Source organism: Moschus berezovskii, chromosome 23 (genome assembly GCF_049115385.1).
Source record: "Moschus berezovskii isolate FMDL1 chromosome 23, NW_MosBer_1.0, whole genome shotgun sequence".
Taxonomy (NCBI): Eukaryota; Metazoa; Chordata; class Mammalia; order Artiodactyla; family Moschidae; genus Moschus; species Moschus berezovskii.
In genome coordinates this window covers 27697619-27715076 of record NC_142482.1, presented here as the reverse complement: position 1 = coordinate 27715076, position 17458 = coordinate 27697619, and the positions used below count along the sequence as shown (strand labels likewise).

General features: G+C 40.3%; 1 protein-coding gene across 4 annotated transcripts in view; it reads left to right on the top strand.

The window, feature by feature from the left end:
• The window catches only part of USP49 (ubiquitin specific peptidase 49), a 76765-nt gene that overhangs the window by 21241 nt on the left and 38066 nt on the right, over positions 1-17458 (top strand). For all 4 annotated transcript variants that reach the window (XM_088831350.1, XM_088831349.1, XM_055407269.2 and 1 more), the window contains one exon: positions 16119-16192. The gene's annotated coding sequence lies outside the window, so the exon portion shown is untranslated. The remainder of the gene's footprint in view (positions 1-16118; positions 16193-17458) is intronic.

The window sequence follows — 17458 nt, the reverse complement described above, 5'->3', positions numbered from 1 at the left end:
TATTCAACTTGAAAAGCCATAAAGTATGCTACAGTTAAAGCATCTTGCTAATCTGTTCTCATTGTCTTCATGTATGCTGAACACTGAGAGCAAGTGTTTTTGCCAGAACAGATTTGGTGGAAAAGTGCTTCATTGTGTTAGTTAAAGAAAATCTCCCCTGGTCAGAAATCAGTGGATGATCATCAAAAAAAATTAGATCCAGCTGCTTCTCCCTGTTTACAGTCTCCCTAGGTATCAGAAAGCTGAGTTAATAGCAGGAAGCATCATCTTTTTGCCTGGAAAACTCCCTGGACAGAGGAGCCTGGCAGGCTATAGTCCATGGTGCTTAGTTGCTCGGTTGTGTCTGACTCTTTGCGACCCTATGGACTATAGCTCCCGCCAGGCTTCTCTGTCCATGGGATTCTCCAGGCAGGAATACTGGAGTGGGTTGCCATGCCTTCCTCCAGGATCTAACCCAGGGATCGAACCCAGGTCTCCTGCATTGCAGGCAGATTCTTTGCCAGCTGAACTACCAGGGAAGCCCTGAGTCAGACACAACTGAGTACATGACACATCGTCTCTAACTTGCCTGTCTCTGAAGAGCTGAACACTTGATTGAGATGTACTTCTTGCTGCTGCTGTTAAGTTGCTTCAGTCTGACTCTGTGCGACCCCATAGATGGCAGCCCACCAGGCTCCCCCATCCCTGGGATTCTCCAGGCAAGAACACTGGAGTGGGTTGCCATTTCCTTCTCCAATGCATGAAAAGTGAAAGTGAAGTCGCTCAGTCGTGTCCGACTCTTATCGACCTCATGGACTGCAGCCCACTAGGCTCCTCCGTCCATGGGATTCTCCAGGCAAGACTACTGGAGTGGGGTGCCATTGCCTTCTCCATGAATATAAGCAGATAATATAAAAAAAAAAAAGAACAAATACCATATTATACTTGTCATTTTTCTATGAAAGGGTATAGAAAGTATGTATGTGTGCTTGGTTACTTCAGTCGTGGCTGACCCTTTTCAACCCTATGGAATACCAGGCTCCTCTGTCCATGGGAACACTGACTTGATGGACATGAGTTTGAACAAGCTTGGGAGTTGGTGATGGACGTGGAAGCCTGGCATGCAGCAGTCCATGGGGTCACACTCTACTGAACTGAACTGAACTGAGGCAAAGTGGAGTGGGTTGTTGTGCCGTCCTCTAGGGGAATCTTCCTGACCCAGGGATCAAACCTGAGTCTCTTATGTCTCCTGCATTGGCAAGGCGAGTTCTTCACCACTAGCACCACCTGGGAGGCCCAATAGAAAGTATGAATGTTTTGATTTTTAAAGTGGTGTGGATGGAGAAAAGCATATTTCCTAGTTGAGATGCCACTTTCAGGGTCTTAGAGAAAGGTAAGCAGCAGTTTCAGGTTTGCATGTGAATCTTATTCCTATTCATTTCAGGTCTCAGAAAAGGAGTGACTGATTCAAAATGCTCTTTCCTTGTTCAAATAGGTTCCCAGTATTTGTGCTTTCCTTTCTGAGGAAGCAGTACAGTTTTTTAAGTGTTTTCATTTCTGACCAAGATGTGATGCAATCAAATCGTTATGTTGACTTTGGTTTAGCATCTGCCTGACTGAGTGGAAAAGGAATTTTAATTTGTGATGTGATTGACAAAGCCATAAACCGTGAGCTTTTCCCAATAATACCATAATATGATAAAAAAAATTTTTCTCCTTGTTCTGTTTTTGCTGATTTTTGTGGTTATGACTCTTGAGTAAGTTTCTATCAGCAAAACATTATTTCCTGCTCTTAATTTTTTTCAAACTAAGCTACACTCTGTGCTAAGATGTAGAGTTTTCCAAGGGCTTTGATTTTGTTCTGCCTTGAAGATTTCTGTTTTTCTTTCATTATTTTTTCACTCAGAAATCTTGTTTGGAAAATTAGATTTTTAGATGTGATTTTAAAATACTCTTTTTAACCTTTTCAATAATCTTTTAAAATTTAATATTTATCAGTGCTAAGTATGAATAGAGCTTAAAAAGTATCCTACCTGCTTTTCTTCTCCCCAACATTCTGCCTCTCCAGAGACCTCCATTTTCTACTCTTCCAGCTGTTCTTTTGGAATTTAATGCCATTTTTTCCTAAACAGTAGCCTTTGTTGTTCAGTCACTAAGTCGTGTCCGATTCTTTGTGACCCCATGTCCTGAAGTTTTCTCAAACTAATCCATTGAGTCGATGATGCTATCTAACCATCTTATCCTCTGCTGCTCCCTTCTTTTTCTGCCCTTAATCTTTCCCAGCATCAAGGTCTTTTCCAGTGAGTCAGCTCTTCTGATCAGGTAGCCAAAATATTAGGCTGCTATGTTTAAAAATCTATGGGTTTTCTGTAGATTCGAACAGCTCTCATCCTGGGATCTGCCTTCCTGAAGAGCGTAGGTATTTTCTTCACTTCCTATGTTGGAACTCCCTGTTTCCTGGACCCCATATCTTCCCCCTTCATTGTTTATACCTCAATTAAGCAATTCTTAAAGAAGGTTCCTAAGAAAAGGGTGCATGGGATATAAATCTGCATGTATGAAAATGTCTTCACTTTCTCTCACACTTGATTTATAGTTTATCTAGTTCTAGAATTCTAGATTGGAGGATATTTTCTCTGAATTTAAGAAGCATTACTGTGTTGCTTTCTAGCTTCTATTATTGCTATGAGAAACCCTGTGGTATTCTGATTCTTGATTTTTCCCCTCTCCTTGGTTACTTTCAGGATCTAATCTTTGTCCCTGATGTTCTGAAATATTATGATAATCTGTCACCAAGGCCTTGTTTTCTCTGTTGTACTGGGTACACCAAGAGCCTTTCCAGTTTAGAAATAAGGATTTTTTTCAGCTCTGGGAGATTTTCTTTAATTCTTACGTTCTATCCAAATCCACCTCCACCGCCTCCACCCCCGCTGCCCCTAGTTTTCTTCTTTCTGAAACTCTTATTATTATTTGTGTTTGGAACATATGGACCGATGAGTCCTTTAATTTTGCCATCTTACCTAGTTCTCATTTATTTTTTGGTCTCTGTTTCACTTTCTGGGAGGTGTCTTGAACTTCATCTTCAGATTCTTCTAATTAGTTTTATATGTTCTTTGTCATATTTTTAATTTTCAAGATTTTTTTTTCTGAATGTTGCTTTTTTTAAATAGTTTTCTATTTTTGTTTCATGGATGAAATAGCTCTTCTCTATATTAATTACAGTTTTTAAAGTTTTCTGCAGCCTCCAGTACATCTCTGTTTTCCTTAAAGTACCTTACTCTATCATTTGTCTTGGTCTTTCTTTTAGGGAATTTCCTTAAATGTATGGTCTTGGCTATTTTCTCATATTCCAGACTGAGATGCTGGAAAACTGAATTTGCCTGAGTGGGGGCTTCTAAAAGTTAACTGGTGGTCTTCATTATAAGGTGATTAACCTAGAACCCTTTGTGTGTGTTTGTGTGTGTGTGTGGGGGGTGTGTGTGGAAGAGCGGGTCACCTCTAGCAATCCGTGTTTATAGGTGTTTTTCTTTTCTCTTAGCCAGGTTTTTCCCCAGACACAATGCTTCAATCGTTGGCTTACGTTCCTGCCTACAACATTTGGGGAACTGAGTGGGGAAAAGAGCTGAGGATATCTGCCTTCAGGATCTCAGTCTTCTTTTAATCCCCGTCTTTTTAGACTGGCAGGCCTGCGTCTAGTTGTGCCTAGGTCCTGCTGCTGCTGCTGCTAAGTCGCTTCAGTCGCGTCCGACTCTGTGCGACCCCATAGACGGCAGCTCAGAAAGCTCCCCTGTCCCTGGGATTCTCCAGGCAAGAACACTGGAGTGGGTTGCCATTTCCTTCTCCAGTGCCTAGGTCCAGAGGCTCTTTATTTTGCAGAGAGTAAATTCCCTTCCTCTGACCAGTGGCTGCTTCGAGTCAGGGTGGGAACCTTTGGGTAGAACTTTCACCTTGTTTTCCTTTATTAAGCCCTGCCTGATGTCCCACTTTCAGATCATTCTGAGCTTTTCTGGAATATAAAGCAAGTTCACTTTGCTCTGGGCTTCCCCTTAAGATGCTCTTAGTTTGGGTTTCTTTGCTGTGCTACATCAGGTAACTTACGAATCTTCTTTTGAAATTCCAAAAACTTTGTTGTGGTCATTTCCTTTCCTAGTCTTTGTCCTTAGCAATTATATGTTTTTAATGCCATTTTAGTGGAGTTTGGGAGGTAAATAAAGGTGTTCAACGCATCGTGTTTCATTGAAGATCCAAATTTATTTCTTTGATGCCCTGTTTCAACACAAAACTTAGTAGGCTTATGGTTTATAGCCATTGCAAAATTTTGCTACAGTAACAGAATTTTACAGGATATAAATTCATTTGGTCTTTTGCTACCCTAATGAATTAATGCCTAACCTATAGCTTACTGTGAGAGCGTGTATGCTTGCTTGGTTGCTTCAGTCGTGTGTAACTCTGCGACCCCACGGACTATAGCCCTCCAGCCTCTGCTCTCTGTAGGATTTTCCCGGCAGGAATACTGGAGTGAGTTGCCATGCCCACCTCCAGAGGATCTTCTTGACCCAGGGATCTAACCCACATCTCCTGCATTGCAGGTGGATTCTTCACCACTGAGCCACCAGGGAAGCCTTGCTATGAAGGGTGACATCTAAATGACTTCGGGAAGTTTGAGAATAGTATAATAGAAATTTAGGTCATAAAATAACTTAAGCATTCCTTTTATAGATGTGGAAACTGAGACCCTGAGGACAGAGGTGGCTTACCTATGTTCATTCATCCATCTAGAGCTAGAATTGAATCTCTTCTCCAGTGTTCTTTTTTAATCTATTTATTTACATACTAATTTATTTGGCTGCACCGGGTTTTAGTTCTGGCATTTAGGGTCTCAGTCTTCATGTGATGTGTGGGATCTAGTTCCTTGACCAAGGATCGAACCAAGGCACGCTGCATTGGGAGCATGAAGTCTTAGCCACTGGACCACCAGGGAAGTCCCTTCAGTGTTCTTTTTCTTGCCAGTGTGGTTCTGTCTTTTCTCATTAAAGTAGCTGAATAGGTGCTCTTATAGCAGAGACATTACTTTGCCAACAAAGGTCCGTCTAGTCAAGACTATGGATTTTCCCGTGGTCGTATATGGATGTGAGAGTTGGACTGTGAAGAAAGCTGATCGCCGAAGAATTGATGCTTTTGAACTGTGGTGTTGGAGAAGACTCTTGAGAGTCCCTTGGACTGCAAGGAGATCCAACCAGTCCATTCTAAAGGAGATCAATCCTGGGTGTTCATTGGAAGGACTGATGCTAAAGCTGAAACTGCAATACTTTGGCCACCTCATGCGACAGATGACTCACTGGAAAAGACTCTGATGCTGGGAAAGGTTGGGGGCGGGAGGAGAAGGGGACGACCGAGAATGAGATGGCTGGATGGCATCACCGACTCTGTGGACATGAGTTTGAGTGAACTCCGGGAGTTGGTGATGGACAGGGAGGCCTGACGTGCTGTGATTCATGGAGTCGCGGAGAGTCGGACATGACTGAGCGACTGAACTGAACCATGGTTTATGTCACCCAAACGTCCTGTTAATTTAGTGTCAGTTGAAGTTTCAGTCATGGACTGTTTTTTTTTCCTCTTAAAGTTTGGGGTCTAGCTTTATTGGGGTGAACTTTAATAAAACTCAAGAAAATTTGTCTTACCCCTAAAGTTGTTTCTGTTTTGAGGAATTTATATTGACCATTTAAAAGTTTTCTTTTTTCTTCCTACTGTTCCCTTCTCTGTGGCCTCCGAAAGTTCTTTGTGGGAGAGGGCAGAAACTCTTTCCTGATTGTAATTATAGCAGATAAAATTATTTAGAACAAATTAGTACACCTGATGCCACGTTTCAGTAATGGGAAAAGGAAACATGTTGTTAAAATGTCAGGTTTATTTGGAAAAATCCTAGAATTCTTTCTTTACCGAATTTCCAAAATGCAGTTCTTAGTTCTCTTTCAGGACCCTGTCTGCATTTTATCCCATGACAGAACTCTTCTGTCTTATTTTCCTTTCTCTCCTGTATTTTATACTTTGTACAGTTTGCCCCAGAACACCACCAAATGCATTATTTGTTGACTAGGATTCTTTGGTGATTTTCATTTCTGTGTAGAATTCTTGGGGTCAGAAACCCACTTTCCACTTTTGAATAAATTCACTTCTACATATATTTATGGAGTGCCTTCATTGAGGTGTTGGGTTCCTCTGTAGGTGCCAGCATCTTTGGGGTCCATGTTAGGTCTCTGCCCGATGCTGATGGCTTTTCTCCAGTCACTATCACGACCTGATTGAAAGAATGGGCTCTGCCCGTTCCTCATGTCATGTTGTGTTGTGCTGTGTTGCTTCAGTTTTTTCCAACTCTTTGCGACCCCGTGGGCTGTAGCCTGCCAGGCTCCTCTGTCCATGGGATTCTCCAGGCAAGAATACTGTAGTGGGTTACCATTTCCTCCTCCAAGGGATCATCCTGACCCAGGGATCGAATCCATGGCTCGAACCCACATCTCCTGTGTTTCCTGCATTGGCAGGTGGGTTCTTGACCCACCAGTGCTATCTGAGAAGTTATGTGTCACATTAGTGACTGGCAGTAATAGCTGGGGGTGGAGCAGGGACAGCCTGCTGCTGGAAGCTCAGGAGTGGAATGTTTCCTCAGCTGGAAAGTGACCACATTGAACTAGAAGCCCTCTGAGCTTTCTTACAACCTCCAGATATCAGGATCATAAAGAGGTGCTCCCAGTGAATCAATGACCCACAAAGAAAGATGATGTCTCTTAGGGTTGAGTGGAACTGGGTGAACATTGTCCCATGGCTGAGCTAAGCTGCTGCATCCCTAATCTGAGGTAACCTGGAACACTTAGAATGATAAAGCGTTGTTTTCTTGTTTATTCTTTTCCTCTCATCCTCTTCTAAAGTTAAATAATGCTCTTTCATTATTATGTTTTGGGCATATAGTGACTTTTACTTGTTTCAATTTTTTAAAAATTGTGAAACGTGAAATACATTTAAAACATAGATGTGTTTTATTAAAAACTAGTAAAACAAAAGCTGGGGTAACATCCTACAAGTGTAAAATTCCCTTTGTGATTGTTCCTTATGCCCTACCCCAGGTTAACCAGTATCCTGTTATCAAGAAAGTAGGGAGTTTGATTCCCTTTATTATGTTTAAAGTTTCTACCCTTGAAAAATAGCTCAGTAATGAAAGGCCTTCAGTGTTTTTACAGGTATATTTTATTTTTTACACGAGGTTTATTACTGGAGGAGTAACAGCTAACATTTATTGATCACCTAGCCTCTTGCCATTGACTTTCCTGAACTCTGTACACATTGTAACTACCCAATAATTGTGTGAGATAGATGCGAAAATTGAGTCTTGGAGCTAGAAACTGGGTCCCACTGGGATTCTAATCTGGCCAGTCTGACTCCTAAATCTGCTCTCTTAACCACTACACCTGATCAAGGTATTGTTTTATAATTTGATGCAATTTTATATTTTTAACATCTGCATCTATGTCTTTTGTGTCTTTGAATACTCTAACCAGAACACAGGGTAGCCATCAAGTTCTGTGCTGTTTCTGCTAAAACAAAGGAGTTGGAAAGCTCTGTAGGCTTTAGATCTTTTCCCAATATCTTAACTTCTCATTGCTTGATGCAGATATACAGTCCGTCAATTTATCTAAACCATATTATATCTTTATATGTCCATTTCAGAGCACTTCTAAAATGTTTATCTTATAAATATTATTTTTTATGGGAATCTTCAGGGAAAACCAATAATCTCACTTATATTTGTAGTGTAGTGAATAGTGATAGTTTGAGAACTAAGATCATGGCATCTGGTCCCATCACTTCATGGGAAATAGATGGGGAAACAGTAGAAACAGTGACAGACTTTATTTTTTGGGCTCCAAAATTATTGCAGATGGTGACTTCAGCCATGAAATTAAAAGATGCTTGCTCCTTGGAAGAAAAGTTATGACCAACCTAGACAGCATATTAAAAAGCAGAGATATTACTTTGCCAACAAAGGTTCGTCTAGTCAAAGCTGTGGTTTTTCCAGTGGTCATATATGGATGTGAGAGTTGGACTGTAAAGAAAGCTGAGCACCGAAGAATTGATGCTTTTGAACTGTGGTGTTGGAGAAGACTCTTGAGAGTCCCTTGGACTGCAAGGAGATCCAACCAGTCAATCCTAAAGGAAATCAGTCCTGAATATTCATTGAAAGGAATAATGCTGAAACTCTAATACTTTGACTACCTGATTCGAAGAACTGACTCATTTGAAAAGACCCTGATGCTGGAAAGATTGAAGGCAGGAGGAGAAGGGGACAACAGAGGATGAGATGGTTGGATGGCATCACTGACTCAATAGACATGAGTTTGAGTAGGCTCCAGGAGTTGGTGATGGACAGGGAAGCCTGGTGTACTGCAGTCCATGGGGTCGCAGAGTCGGACATGACTGTGTGACTGAACTGAAATGAAACTTTTAAAAGAAGAGCTTTGATTATACAAAGTGTATTTTTAATGTGATATTTCAAAATTCTTCTAAAAAATGTTTCATGTTTGTAAGACACAAGTAACTTTTGGCACTTGTTTAGATATGATCACTAAGAGATAGCTTCTTTATAAAACAGTTATTGACTCTACTTAGTGAATTAATGTTTTCTTTGCAGTATTTTCCCTGAAAACAACTAGCTATAGTGACAAGTCTTTATGTTTAAAATTTAAAATTAGATAATGTTTCTATAGAAGGAGTGCAGATTTACAGCTCAGTAACTCCTTGAACAAGCCATGTGAAGTGCCTTAGAATATTGCTTTCTTCCAACCAAGTTTTACCATGGTACAAAATTTCACCTAAACCTCATGTTCTTTGCTACTCATGTGGAATTACTGGCAACTTTAAGCAATTATCTTGGGTCTGTGCTTAGTAGCTTAGTCATGTCTTACTCTTTGCGACCCCATGGACTGTAGCCTGCTGGGCTCCTCTGTCCATGGGGATTCTCCAGGCAAGAATACTGGAGTGGATCGCCATGCCCTCCTCCAGGGGATCTTCCCAACTCAGGGATCGAACCCAGGTCTCCTGCATTGTAGGCAGATTCTTTACCGTCTGAGCCATCAGGGAAGCCCGAGAATACTGGAGTGGGTAGTCTTTTCCTTCTCCCAGGGAACTTCCCAACCCAGAAATCAAACTGGGATCTCCTGCTTTGCAGGCAAATTCTTTTAACAACTGAGCTTCCCTGCGAAGCGCTGCTCTTCCTGCTATAAGATATTGGACTAGTCATCTAATCACCAATTTGAGTATCCATTTCCCATCTGTAAAATGCCACTGACACCTACCTCATTGTAAGAATTAACTAAGCAAATAATGTGATCCCCCCTGACGCACACACACAGCATGGTATCTAGTAAAAGTATGATGTTTTTATAAGTGTTCTCTTCCCATTTTACATTGCTGTTCAATGCTGACAAAATTGTTGTTTAGTATTTATAAAATGTGCTTGGTAATGACCAAACTAATTCTTTAAAAATGGCTTCTATGAATGCTTTCTGACTGAACTCTACCAATTGATAATATCTATCCTATGTGGGGATTATAAAAAAACAGGATTATATTTAAGCACAGTGATGAAATAGCAACTCCAGCATATGCTGTGTAGAAGGTGTCTTTTGTGGCTGACACTGCTCTAAGTGGGATTTGGTATGGCTTTTGTTGGCATGTATGTCTCTTACATAATTGAGGATGCATATTATGCTGTTGCTTTTAGGTCATTTTATTTTTTGGTGAAAAGGATTTCCCAATCTGGCTAAGGTTGTATGTTCTTTACTTCTTATTAAATAGTTAATTAAGACCAGAATGTCATTTAACTAAAATGAAGACCCAGATACCAAAAACATTTTAAAATTCTTGAGCTCTGCATGAGTGACCAAACTCTTTTATCCTTGCATGCCCCCAAGTCCCTGGAACATTTGAACATCTGTGCCTCCTCTCACCAGAGTAGCAATCTAAAGCCTCTGCTTTCCTTGGTGGGAGGGGAAGGGAAGCCCACTCATGGGCAGCTCTCATCAGTGTACAGTGCACTTACCATGCATTTTCTTGTCTGATCTTCACAGCAGCCTTGGAAAGGAGCAGAGCTGATAGTGTATCCATTAACAAGTGAGGACATAGGGGTCCCAAGACATTCGCAAGTTGCCCAAGATCACATTGCTAATAAGTGGATAGCATGCAGCTTAACCCCAAGTCTTCTGATTCTAAATCTAAGGCTTTCTCACTCTCCCGTGTTCTTATTCCTACTATAAATTAATAGATCCATTTAGTATCTTATCAGATATGGATGTCAATCAATAAGGCAGTTGGATTTCTAAAACCTTTTTGATTCTAACCACTACACAGGCATTTAGGGAAGAAAAATTTTAATGTGGGGCTTGCTTATGTTTCAGTCTGAGACTCTGGATCTCTTGTACACTGTATTGATCCCAAATTGTTTTTATTTAAGAAGGGTAAAACAACGTGAAATGTTTTGTTCTAACACAAAAATGTATCCGTGGAAAGATGATAAAATTTGCAGTGGTAAATACCGTGCGAAAATTTTAATTGAAAGTATGAATAATTTATTAACGTTAAAAAGGTATTGCCAGGACTTCCCTGGTGGTCCAGTGATGGGACTTTGCTTTCCAATGCCAGGGGTGCAGGTTCTATCTCTGGTCAGGGTTCTAGGATCCCACATGCCTTGTGGCCAATGGACCAAAACAAAGAACAGAAGCAATGCTTTAACAAATTGAACAGGGACTTTGAAAATGGTCCACATTTTTAAAAAAAAATCTAAAAAAAAAAAGTACTGCGTAAGAAGTAAAGTTTGAGATAAACCTTCATTTTAAAATGGGGTGGCGGCGCGGGGGGCGGAATTCTGTATCAGTGATTAATTCAACTAACGATGTATATTAAATCAACAGGGCACGAAAATGAATGAGACATTATCTGTCCTCAGGGAGCTCACAGTCTAGGTTGTCTGTTGTTTTTCCATGTATAACTATATAGCACAGCTTCATAAACCTATGGGCCACATTTCTATCTAATGGTGAAAAAGCATTTTAATAAACAGCTTATATAAGATTCATTTTGCAAATGAACTTAGATTTTACCACCTAGATTATTCTGAATTAAGTTCAAAGAGTGTAAATGCGTTCCTAGCACCTTTCGCATTTCACATAAAATCATAAATCTGCTTTGCAGGTTACTGTTCAGAGATTCTGAATTTGAACTTAAATTATCATTCAGAGCCATTAATGGGTAAAGTGAAATTGAAAGTTAACATCTCTCAGTCGTGTCAGACTCTTTGTGACCCCATGGACTATACAGTCCATGGAATTCTCCAGGCCAGAATACGGGAGTGGGTAGCCTTTCCCTTCTCCAGGGGATGTTCCCAACCCAGGAATCGAACTGGTGGCTCCCGCATTGCGGGTGGATTCTTTACCAACTGGGCTATCAGGGAAGCCCAATGGGTAAGACCCATGGCAAACTAATAACTTAGAACGGTAAAGTCAGCAGACCTTGAGCCCTTGTTCATGCTATCCATACTGTGCAGTGTTGTATGTTTCTTTGAATGAAACTGGGAATCACATAGCTCTTCAGTGGCAGAATGTGGACTGAAGCCTAGGCTCCCTGATACCTAATCTCTCTGTCTCTTCCCAACAGTCTGTACTGGGACTTAGCAGCCAGAGAGATTTAATTGTGTTGTTCTTAAATTTTATATGGGGTCTCTTTATTAGTTGTAGATGCATGTCAGACTTTTCCTTACCTAGTTATGTGAGTTTCCTCTGCCTTTGTATCTTCAAGCCTTTTGGCCTCTTTTTATAATTGGATATGACTGAACATTCATGATTTAAAAATGTATTTATGTTCATGTCAATGTATGGCAAAACCAATACAATAATGTAAAGTAATTAGCCTCCAATTAAAATAAATAAATTTAAAAAATGTATTTATGACATTATGACTTAAAAATATGTCATTCATAGACTTTTTACCCAATTACAGAGAAAATATCAAACTCAGGTTCTGAGCCATTGGTTCTTTGGCTCAGACATGAGAATACGTTTTCATTCCAAAGCAATCAGCATTGATGTAGCTTTCTGGATTATCATACCTTCTTTGTACTCTCAGGGTTGTCTTGAGGCATCACAGACATGTGTGTGGAAGCATTTGAAAACCATAACAACATGCTTGCATCCATGCATGAATCTTCTGATTAATTGTATACTTGAGACTTTTTGTCATAAGACATTTTGCTCCATGAGCTCATAAGTTGAAATAGACCAAAAATGGAATAGACCAGGAAAACACTTAAATCCAGCAAAGCCTTGCAGATAAGGAGTGAATGGGCGGTGGGAAATAAGCCACCATGGCAACAGCAGATGAACTTGAAAATTTTTTCTCAGTTTAATAACCAGTCTCTTCATTCTTTCACCAGTATTTAGTGAGCACTAGGACACCACTGATGTTCACAGTTAGTAAAGTGAGATGCTGCTGCTGTCTTCCAGGAGCTTACAGGGGAAGACAGTTACAGACAAGATATAACATAGGTTAATAAATGCAAAAGTATGAAATATGTAATAAAATATTTTGAGGTATATAAATGTAAAACTATTTTAATGATGTATAAATTATATACAGGTTAGATAACTTTAGTTACCTAAAATATGGATCTGTTCTACTTGGTAAACCATCTGAACATTCCCCACATTAATATTAGAGAGCTCTTAGAGAAAACACATAGCTGCTGTCACCTTGATGTTAGTCCCTGGTAGCCAGTATTTCTTAAGAGTAGAAACCTGGGTTTGAATCCTAGCTCTGCCACTTTTTAACTGTTGAACTTATTTGTATCTCGGTTTCTTTCTTTAAAGTGTTTTTCATTGTATTTTTATTGATTCTGGGCTACACTGGGTCTTCACTGCTGTGCAAGGGCTCCTTTCTAGTTGCAGCACACAGGCGTCTCTTTCTGTGGCTGCCTTTGTTGCAGAGCATGGGCTCTCGGGCTCACAGGCTCAGTAGTTGTGGCACATGGGCTTAGTAGTTGTAGTTCCTGGGTTCTCAAGCACAGGCTCAGTAGTTGTGGCGCACGGGCTTTGTGGCCCCATGGCATATGGAATCTTCCCAGTCCAGGGATCAAACCCATGCCCTCTGCATTGGCAGGCAGATTCTTAACCACTGGACCACCAAGTTCTGAATCTCAGTTTCAATGTCTGTGAAATGAGAATAAAGAGAATACCTACCTCACAGTTACTATGAGGACTGACTGAGTTAATATTGGGTTGGCCAAAAAGCTCACTTGGGTTTTTACATAACATTTTATAGAAAAACCTAAACAAAACTTTTGGCCAACCCACTATGTTATGGAGAAGGAAATGGCAACCCACTCTAGTACTCTTGCCTGGAAAATCCCATGGACAGAGTAGCCTGGTAGGCTACAGTCCATGGGGTTGCAAAGAGTCTGACACAATTGAGCAACTTCACCTCACCTTCACCTCACCTCACTATATGTTAGAGTGCTTAGTTGAGCGTCTGGTACACTTTAAAGGCTATAGAAGTGTCCTTGGCAGCTATCCTCATCATCATTATCGTTATTGTTTGGCAGGATAAAAGTAAATTGAGTAAAGTTCTCAAGAAAGAATTTCTCCTCAACCCCTGAAAATTACTGTAAATGTAGCAAGATAAAGGAAGGAAACTAAACTTTTGTTAGTCATCAGCTATGTGGTAGGCTGGGCTTCCCAGGTGGCTCAGTGGTAAAGAATCCGTCTGTCAATGCAGGAGATGTGGGTTCAGATCTCTGGGTTGGGAAGATCCCCTGAAGAAGGAAATGGCAACCCACTCCGGTATTCTTGCCTGGAGAATCCCATGGACAGAGGAGCCTGGTGGGCTACAGTCCATGGGGTCACAAAGAGTCAGACACGACTTAGTGACTAAACAATGACAATGTGCCAGGCAGCTTACTAGGATTTTACCTGTGTTTTCATTTCATCCTTATGCCAGTGCTCTGGCGTAGATGAGAAAACAGGCTTAGAGAAGTTAAATTGCTTGCGTAAGGTCTGGCATGGCCACCATGATGATAACTGGTCCCTGTTACTCTGCATCCTGTACTCTTGCCTTGAACATGCCACAAAGCCCGAAAGGTCAGCAAGTTTCACTTATAATAGGTACAATTGGAATTTGCTTGTTTGGGACTTTATCTCTAATAACTATTTAAAGGGATGTCTTCTACATTTTTAGTTTGGGTCCTATTGCAGTGATTTTTTGTATATATCTGAATTTCCACTACCCCCCATTCAAAACTATATTTCAGTAGTATAAACAATATAAATGGGACCTAGCTGGAAAATATTTGAATGAGGGTAGTCTTATTAATAGTTTGCAGAATTAACTGACCCATTATAATTTTCCAGTTTTCAAGATCACCATCGTAAGCATTGAAGTCACTGCCCGACAGATTAATAGCTATTTCACAGGCCTTCTAAGCGTAGCCTCTGTGTAGTTACGTATACTAGCTGCTTAGGATAGAACTGATTGCTTTGGCCAGCTTTTGGGTACATCCAGACTTAATTCAAGTAACTTGGATATAAAAGTAATTAAATTAACTTTTAATCATTTGCTGTTTTTATATTAAAAGTCAGGTTGAAAATTTGGACAGGAAATAGGGAAATTTTATGAGGAATTCCCTGGTGGTCCAGTGGTTAGGATCCTGTGCTTTCACCGCCAAGGGTGTGGGTTCAGTCCCTGGCTGGGAAATTAAGATCCCACAAGTGGCACGGTGTGCCCCTCCCCCAGCTAAAGTAACAGGGAAAGTGTATAGGTTGCCTCGAACCCCCAACCTAGAATGTGTGCAAGTTGTAAGCTCTTCTCTGCCTAAAAATATTTGTGCATTTCCTGGATTTTACCATCATGCAATTGCTTCTGCCTCCTGGGCCCCTGTTTTTCTTGCCTTGTGCGTCTGATATGCAGCATGATGTCCTCAGATGCGATACTTGGCTTCTTCTCTGATTCTCAGAAAGGCCCTGTTCATACGGGGCCTTTTGTGTTTTTAGTATACCTAACTGAAGAAAGGAGGTAAAACAGAGGTGGGTGTGCCCTATATGCATTCATGCAACTTCCCATTAAGGCATTCTTGTTCTGAAAATGTTCCAGACCTCCCTTGACTAGAGAACTTCACCTCCCCCTCAACCCCAGCTTCACTCTGCTATACTCTTCTTCTCTTCCTGTTCCTCTGATCATCCTTCTCTCTGTTCCTTTCAGAGATAAAACAAGTTCTTCTCCTCATCTAATGTAAAGCAGTTCCCCTTTCTTGACCATCATTCTGGGATCTTGACAGCCATTCTGCAGGGAACCATCCGTCCCAAGGGGACTGGACCTGAGTGGTGGGCGACCCTATTGAGGGAACATATTTTCACAAAGAGAGTGTCTTCTAAGAGGAGTTCTTGTGTTAGCTATTAGGATGGCAAAATATAGAACTTTTCATCTTGTTTCATGGTGGCAGACAATGTATTAATCTCAAGCTTATTGAATCGTGCCTCCTGAATACAGTGTCAGAAACCTAAAAAATGATTGTGCATGTAATGTGTCCAAATTCTAGATAACTTAGACTAATACAGTGTTCTTGTGCATAGAATGTATGCTGCTTACCTAAAAGTCATGAACCCACCTAACACAAAGATGTCACCACTTGGCATCTTGCATCATTACATGTTTCACTTACACAAAAAGAATTTGGGCTTTTGAAACACAGTTATTTTTGTTGCCATGAATTTGTTTTGATTTTTCTGACAGTTTCAAGTTATATGCCAAGGCAGTGTATAATCTTTAAAACCTAAAATAAAACAGAAGTGCATCTTTTCAGGAAGTAAACCTTTCATACTTCCATCAGTCTTTTGATAAATGACTTAAAGTTTGATTGCTCTTAGCTGAAAAAAAAATTACAGCTTTTTCCCCTGCTCTTTTACCTCAATTTTGAGGACTTGAGGGGAGTTCACTAAACTGCATCGTAATATACTGATCCTGTTTTTGAATTTATAAATAAAATTCATGAAATTGCTTTTGTCTTGCTATATAGCAGCCTGACCTTACAGATTTTTTCCTCCCTGTAGGTAATAGAGACGAGGAAACCTAACCAATGACTGTGGAGTAATATGGAAGAAGATGGGAAAAACTTGTTTAATGGGTAAGAAATAAAAGTGTAGTAAAAAGTTGTTCATGAAAACTATTCACAGTAGTATTATGTGATACTAGGTGGCCAAGACTGGTATCCTGCTAGGGTGAGTGCTCAGTCTCTACCTTTGTCTTATCACCATTCTGAACTTTCATCACCTTCTTTCTTCTTACCCTTGTGACTTTCTAAATGCTGTCAAATAACTTAAGAGGAGACACAGCTATATTTGAAAATAAGCACAGGACCTGGAGACCAGCCCCCATAGTAAAACAGTTCTTGGGTAAGTCTGGAAGTTTACTGTTGGTTGGATAGAGACTGTATCTGTCATGACCTGTCAAGAGTGTTAGCAACCCCTTCTCGCTCTCCAAATACTGCCAGCTGCTGTGATGTTAGGTTCACCCTGGGGATCCTGTTCTTTAGCCAAGTGCAGATTGTGTGTCAGGTGGTAATCAAATAGAATTCTACGGAAAATCCAATAAAAAGGTGTTACTACGTTTATGATATAAAAAATTTAAATTATACAAGTCCGTAGATGCTTATTGTCAATAATTCAAACATTACAAATAACAAAAACGTTCTGTCAGAATCTTAGCCACCCCCCCCCACCCCGCCCCAGATATGTAAGTGCATGATATGTCTTTTTCTTTGCCTACTGGTTAAAAACTTGGGCTTAGGAGCCAGACGGTTTTTAACTAGCCATTATTAGCTTGACGTTTGGGCAGGTTAATTTCTCTTTGCCTCAGTTCTTTGGGTATAAGTGGGAACAATAAAATGCCTATCTCATAGCGATGTTGAAGATTAATTAGTTAATCTATATAAGAAAAAACTTGGAATAATGCCCCAAACATAGTGAGTGCTCAGTAAATGTTAGCTATTGTTTTCTTATGTATCCCAGTTAGCATTTGTATGTACCAGCCTTCCATAGATGAATCTTCTGATACACTGCAAGAGGTAAGCCTTCTTGGATAAAGTCAACCCTGGTGTCCAGGATTTTTAAATTTTTTCATGAATGTTTTCTTTTTTGGCTTCAAGTTTCATTTCTCTCAGAGTATGCTACAAGACTATGTGTGAGAATAGAGTTATACACCCTCATCTCTTATTACATATCATGTGGTGTAAATAATGCTTACAGGTATGTATGAATTAACAAGCATCTTCGGGCTGTGATAGTTTTATCTTGCCCATAAAAGTGTCTGTATCAAAAAGGATGCACAGTTCTCTTGTTTCTAGATAGCTGTGTTACATTTTCTGTTGCTGCTGCTGCTGCTGCTAAGTCAC